Raw genomic sequence first — 7,589 nt, forward strand, 5'->3', positions numbered from 1 at the left:
AAAGATAACGCCCATTTATATAATATTTCGATGCAAAGCATTAAACTTAAAGTTTTTTCTTGATAATATATATGCATGCATATGCAATTTGGATTTTAGAGAGACTATCAAATTTTGATTGAATAATCTACTAAACAAGCACGTGCATATTCATGTATGGGCAGACGTGTCATGACAATTGAGACTTTATGTTTAATACGTATCTAATTCTCTATTAAGGGTTCATGTACAAATTTCTACAATATTACTATTATTAAACCTATAAAAGGTGTCAAATTTCTGATGTGCAACAATTTTCAGCCTACCACAACTCCCCAGAGTTAGAAAATAAACAAAATGACACTCCACTCCTTTCACCATCATTGATGCAGTAGACGAGACTATTCCTTTTATAAATCAGAGGTCTCAGTTTCAAGCTCTAAATATAAAAAAAAATTCTTAATAGAAATCACTAACTCGAAGGGACTTCCCGAATGACCGTATCGAGGAATTCTACCGCACTCCGTGCATCTATGACTGTTGATCCTGCAGAGTCTATCCAAAGGTTCAAGCCAGATTGTAGGAAGTGGGTGATACATTTTTGTATTTCTATGAGAAGCTCGACAGAACCCATGAGCGTTCGTGATCGGCCTCCTCAACTGTATATCGATCGAAAGGCAGGGCGACTCAGCCCCCAACCAAGGGAGAGGTTACGTCCAGTTTGTCCCCCCCTATTCCTGACATGCTATGGTACCCCAGAGTGGGTAGGGTCGGGTCGAGTCTGTATCCCCTGGTGCGCACTATCGTTTTCCCCCTAACCTTAACAAGGTGCTTTCATGAATAGGGATTTTCTGCCGTCTCTTTCTTTCTATTCAAATTCCTCTCCCTCCTCGAATGAGGTCCTATCTAGTGTAAATTTAAAGAATCGGACTCTAATGTAAATACGAAACATTGTCCAAAAAAGAAAAAAAAACTCCTCCCCTTTCCATCAATCACTCCCTTAGAACGTGTAGAAATCTGAACCGTTCATATGTAGACACGCGTCGCAATAAGAATGGCCAACATGAAAGCCTCCGTCCACCTACCCGAGAGCATATATATAGTGGCCTAACCGCATTTTTCAAAGCACCAAAAGATATCTCATTTCACCAAACTATCTAAAAGGGGGAAAATGTCATCGGAGATAGCCAAATCAGCAAACGGCTTGACGGAAACCGATAATTCCGGCCTCAATTTCAATGAAACTGAGCTCACTCTTGGTTTACCCGGAGAATCACGGAAGCAAATCTCCGGTACAAAACGTGGAATCTCCGACGGTATGGAATTAAGCCTAGGAAGCTCCTCAACTTGGGGAGAACGCCGCTGTGATATCTGCGAAGACGATCACTCGAAAAACGAAATCTCTACCGGAAACAAACCACCAGCAAAGTAAGTCATGTAGACACGTAATTTTTAACTCTCCCAAATTTATGCACAATTTAATTGTGAATTATGATATTAGGGCACAAGTAGTTGGATGGCCGCCGGTGAGATCATACAGAAAAAACGTGATAGAAAAGTGCAAATACGTGAAGGTAGCAGTTGACGGAGCTCCTTACTTGAGAAAAGTAGATCTGGAAGTGTATGACAGATACCAGAAACTGTTAAATGCTTTAGAAAACATGTTTACTTGCCTAACAATCTGTAAGTATACTTTGACGATTCATTTTTTTTTTGTTCCTTTAATTAATAAATTTCGTTGATTTGTATGAATCGATTGGTAATTCAGGTAATTCTCAAAGTGAAAGCAAGCTTATGGACCTTACAAATGGTGTTGAATATGTACCTACTTATGAAGATAAAGATGGAGACTGGATGCTTGTTGGAGATGTTCCATGGAAGTATGTTTTTCCCTTCTTCTTTTTGTTCGTAAGATCATAGGGAAGGAGATTACAAGGTGGGGAATTAAACCCTTACCAACAAGATAATAGTTTTTGTTAAATTACGTCTTAAGCTTAATTCACACTCCAAAAGCTAGCTCAAAGGTAGGAGGATTGTCCAAGCCTTATAAGGAGTCCACCCATCTCATTAACCATCGATGTGGGACTTTTGTTATTCTTTAACACCCACCTCACGCCCAGTGCTTAGCATCTAGTGCGTGGACAATTTTTATTTTGGGGGCCCCAACATCGGGTGAGACGGGCCCTGCTCTGATACCATGTTAAATTAGGTCTTAGGCCTAACTCACACTCCAAAAACTAGCTCAAAGGGAGGAGAATTGTCCATGCCTTATAAAGAGTCCACCCATTAACCATCGATGTGGGACTTTTGTTATTTTTTAACAGTTTTGATAGCTAGCTAACTAAACTGCTAAGATTTGTGTAGTTTCTCATGGAAATAGATGTTTAATTTTGCTTATTTATATGATTTTATTTTTTTTGCTATACAGAATGTTTGTTGATACGTGTAAGAGAATTAGGTTGATGAAGAGCACGGAGGCTATTGGATTAGGTAATTAATCTAATTAACTTCTTTCTTATTACATTATAATTATTGTTAAGTATTAACTTCTTTTGTTAATTGTTTGTGTAGCTCCAAGAACACCTGGGAGATCGTCGAGTTCAAGTTAAATAAAGAAGCTTAATCTAAAGATAACTGCATGTACAAATACCAACTGGCTTGGGGGAACAAGGCTTTTTTTATTTATTTACCTTTTGCGTTCTTTAATTCTAGGAATTGTAGGATATGTAATATATATATATGCAGGAATATAATTAGGCAATTACTTAGAAGTTTATTTTGTGCTACGATGCTTCCCGTGTGAGTGAAGATGATTGATTTTAATTATTATTACTGTATTTGTATTTGCTTGTATGTTTTTGTCGTTACGATTGTAGATCTCAATCATGAATAATGCCACGGAAAAAAAAAAAAACCTTTTGTACGATTTGTGAAAGGGTGAAAAATGAAAATGATGAAGTTGAATTTACAAATCGTTAACCTAAGATATTTGTTTGAACAATAAACTCAATTGAATAATTATGACAATACAATATGGAAATGAATCAATTGATAATTATGAAAAGAAAACATGGAAATGGATCACATGTTGAGAGAGATCATCTAGTAGACTAATACATGATTTGCATGATATTTTTGTTCAATATTAGTTTGAAAAGCTTGGATCTTTTCTTTCAATTAAACTTCAAATATTTTTTTAACTAATTAATACTAAGGATAACGAGAGTAAAATTAAATTAGGAAAAAAAATGTCGTTAACTTGATAAAATAATGTGTGAAGGATATGTAATTCTGATTTCCTTCTGTCTCGTTCCTTCAATCAAAGAAGAATTCATGCACAGTCTTTCCTTTGTGCTTATCATCCACTCCTTCTAGTCGAGTGCCTCTCTTTTTCCTGGTACGACTAGAGGTTAATTTTATTTTTTTGGGATTAGTAAATGAGTTAATGATTTTAAAAAAGAATACATTTTCACGAGTTTCATGTCTCAACTATCCATTATTTCATTTTACCTACCTAAATTTTGATTCTCTTTGTAATAAAACACATATACCTCGATACTAAGTTGGCCCACACACACTTGTTGTCAAGTGGGAACAATATTTGGTCAAGTCAGCATCGAGGTGTGTTAATATAAAGGGAGTGATGACATAAGTAGGTAAAGAGAACAATGAATTATTGAGGTATGAAACTTAAAAGAAATTATAGTTTAACTGTGTTTATTGATTTCTCCTATAATTCAAAGGAAACTGCTGGTGCAAACTAAAGATACTTTAAAGATATGCTCAATGGAGAAAATGCAATAAAACATTTTGAATCCAAATTAGTTGAGAGCAAAGCACATAAGCAATGAAAGCTAAAGCCCAATTCTTTTTTATTCAAAGCCCAATGAAAGCTATATGGGCTTGGAATCTGTGTCTATTTAGGGGCAACAGAAGCCCATCCATACTCTCCTTTAAAAAAATTAAAAGGAAAAAAACAATATCATGTATACTCTAATTCCTAGAGGTATACATATTGTACGTAATAGTTTCGAACAAAGAACTAAGAGAAAATGGTCAAAAATCCCTCCAACCTATGGTCGGATTTCCAACTATGCACTCATACTGCACGGGGGTCCTATTACCCCCTGAACTATTTTATAAGGAAATAAATTTCACCCTAAAATGACATAGTCACTCATGTGTATTGTGGTGTAACACATGCACATGCGATGTCAGTGCCACGTCAGCGCCATGTCAATGCCACCTAATAAATATAATAAATGAATTATTTTTCCTACTTTTTTTAAAATTATTATATGCCCCATTAGAAACCCTCCATTATCATTAAGAACATCACCATTGTCAAACCCACTTCTCATCCATTAACATTCCGGCAAGAGAAAAGACGGTAAATTTTTTTCGACGAGTAAAAATTTCTATGACCAATATCTTTATCCTATTCCCCACAATTTCTCTCAAAGTTCATTGTTACACATTTTACTTATGTTGGGGGCTTATGAAGGGATTTACCCAAAGTAGTATATGGGCATGCCATAAATTTTGAATTCAATTTCTTTCTTTTCTTAATGTTGGTGAAAGTAACAAACCAAATTAAAACATTGAAATTTATCCAATTGAAAAAATTATGACCCAATTGAATTTTTTATGTCCCATTTCGAAAATATCCCAATTTGTGGTTAAATTCAAGAATGTGAAATTAGAATTAGCGTTTGAGAGAAGAGCTTGTGAAAGTGTTGAAAATTGAAAATTCTATGTTTGTTTGAAATGTTTCGGTAAAAAAATTGATTTTTTAACTTCTTTATTTTATTACTTTGATTTGGGAGTAATAACTAAATTTGTTTAAAGGTTCTTTGATTATGGGTAAAAGACGGTTAATATGTAGAATTCCTGAAATTTTTTGTAGAGATTTGTGATGAAAAATAAAAATTAAGCAACAGTGTGAAAAGAAGAAGAGGTGTAGGGTGAGTGTGAAGAAGAAGAAGAAGGGCAAACTACATAAATCCCACTAGTTTAGGTTCTAATTACTAAAATTCCCAATAGTTTCAAATATTACTTCCTCTACCATATTTCATGCTTATTAGGATACATGAGTATGAATCCGCGAGATACATGTATCTACCGAATTTTAAAATCGAGATACATATTTTATTGTTTAAATTAATTAGTTGTAACCGATTTCCTAAATTAGAGGAGTAATTGAGATACAAGTATCTACCATATTTCGTGCTTAGGATACATGAGTATGAATCTACGAGATACATGTATGTGCCGAATTTTAAAATAGAGATACATATTTTATTTGTTTAAATTAATTAGTTGTAACTGATTTCCTAAATTAGATTAGTAATTGAGATACAAGTATCTACCATATTTTGTACTTAGGATACATGAGTTTGAATCTGGGAGATACAGGCGCCTGCCGAATTTTAAAATTGAGATACATATTTTATTTGTTTAAATTAATTAGTTGTAACTTATTTCCTTAATCAACGGAGTAATTGAGATACATGTGTCATTACTCGCGAGATACATGATGAATAGTCAACCATTTTAATTTGTTCCTAAACTTAGTTCTACTCTCCGCTCGAATGTTGGAAGATGAATAGTCAAAACTTGCAACCATCGCAACATTGTTAACGAAAACATACAAATAAAAATGAAAGTCAATATTAATCAACCATTAAAATAGTATGAAGAACTAACAAATTCAACCAATGAAAAAATCTTAAATTTGAACTTTGAAACTACTACATCTGTGAATTAGATACATGAAAATGGTGTCAAACAAAAATACATCAACCAAAAAAAATAAAATACTTCACCTCTATATATAATGCTGCTTTTGTAAAGTTGGGTATGAAATTTTTACATCCAAAATATGCATTGAGTAGGTTGAGAAGAAGGGGTAATGGAAGATGAGGGATAATAATGTGTAGGTATGGGTAAAGATACAAAGGAGACGTGTGACTGGGGAGGGAAACAGTGAAATTGGAAAGAGAGAAATTGATTTAAATTGTAAAAAGTCTCAATAATTAAGGAAGTATAATGTTAGGATAATTATTAATTACCACTTTTAATGGAATTGTGTATTTGATTAAATTTTTTAAAAGATACGGTATATTTATTAAAAAAATGGTATTATAAGTAATATTTTTAAACTAGTAAGAATATATGTATTTATGGTATGAAAGTATGTCTATATAGGTAGTTTTTCCGAAGAAGAAGAAGAAGTGTGGGGCAGTTGGGTTGGGGTGGGGTGGGGTGAGGGAGATTATTTTAATTTAATTAGAAAAAGAAAGAAAATAAAATAAAAATATGAAATAAACATAAAAGTATCCCTATTTATTCTCTTTTCGCTCTCTCAAAGAGAGTGAAATACACTTTCTCAGCCAACTCAGCATTAAGGGTTTATTTATTCTATTTTAAAACAGTTCAGAGGGGTGATAGGACTCCCGTAAATTTTAAATGTGTAATTGAAAATTCGATAATAGATTAGGAGGGCATTTGATCATTTTCTCAAGAACTAACAAATCAAAAATTTAATTCGTCAAATTTAAATTTTGAATTTTTTGGATAGCAAGTAAATAACCCTTTAGGGTCGTCATGGTCATTGGCATCCATGAAGTCCGCCATCTAGCTAGCAAAAATCGATAAAGATATTCGAGATAACAATTTTTAAGAGTAAAAAATAAAAAAAAAAGGAGAGCGTCAAGGAAACAAATTTATTTTGCTTAAATTACTCAGGGGCGGCTCAACATAATTCGAGGCCTAAAGCGAAATTTTAATTAGAGGCCTAAAATTTAAATAAATTTTATCTGTATTTATTTATTTTTCTAAATTTTTAGATGCAAACTATTCCTTAATATCTTTTTTATAAATGATTTTTTCAAATACTGTTTTTACTTATTATTTTTAAGCAAGACTTTATCAATTCAACATTGAAAAACATCATTTTATTGAGACAATTATTATATGAATCAATAATATAGTTTTATAAGTAATAAGTTGATAAATTTTAAATAAAGATGAGATTTAGAATCATAGAATCTGATTCAAAAAGTTGATAACTTGGTATACCCTACTTTAATATGAAAAGTTACGAAGAAATAAAAAAAATAATTTGTAATTTACTTTGTTCAACACTTTTCGGCTATTGATTTTTTTTTACAAAATATTACTCTAACTATAAAAAAATTGAAAAAATAGAGTACATACGAAGTTAAAAAGGACAAATAATGTGAGTTAGCGAAGAATATATATATATACTTTTTATTATAAATAATCAAATTTTTTCATGAAAAAATTAAACATAATTTTTTTTTAATAGAAATTTGAGGCCCCAAAAATTGGAGGCATTGGCCTAAAAATTCATAGGCAAGAGCCGGCCCTGAAATTACTGCTCAAACTAATCTTTCTATATGTTTCAATAATGATGGCTAAAGGAATATCGTTGATGTTACCTATGTCCACTATAAGAAAAGTGTGAATTACATGAGAATTTTCTTGGGGATTAGTGTTGACACCCAATTTTGACCGACCTTTAACAATTTTGGAAATGCTATCCGATTAAATACGCTTTTTAAAATATATTTTCGAGTTCTAAATTT

At 32.5% G+C, this 7,589-nt stretch overlaps 1 pseudogene; it reads left to right on the plus strand.

Annotated features, from left to right (window-relative positions):
- Positions 1–1,033: 1,033 nt before the first annotated feature.
- On the plus strand, positions 1,034–2,930 carry LOC125820573 (auxin-responsive protein IAA1-like; annotated as a pseudogene).
- The last annotated feature ends 4,659 nt before the right edge of the window (positions 2,931–7,589 follow it).

The sequence above is a fragment of the Solanum verrucosum genome, unplaced genomic scaffold (genome assembly GCF_900185275.1).
Source record: "Solanum verrucosum unplaced genomic scaffold, falcon-dt-bn FXZP01000117.1, whole genome shotgun sequence".
Taxonomy (NCBI): Eukaryota; Viridiplantae; Streptophyta; class Magnoliopsida; order Solanales; family Solanaceae; genus Solanum; species Solanum verrucosum.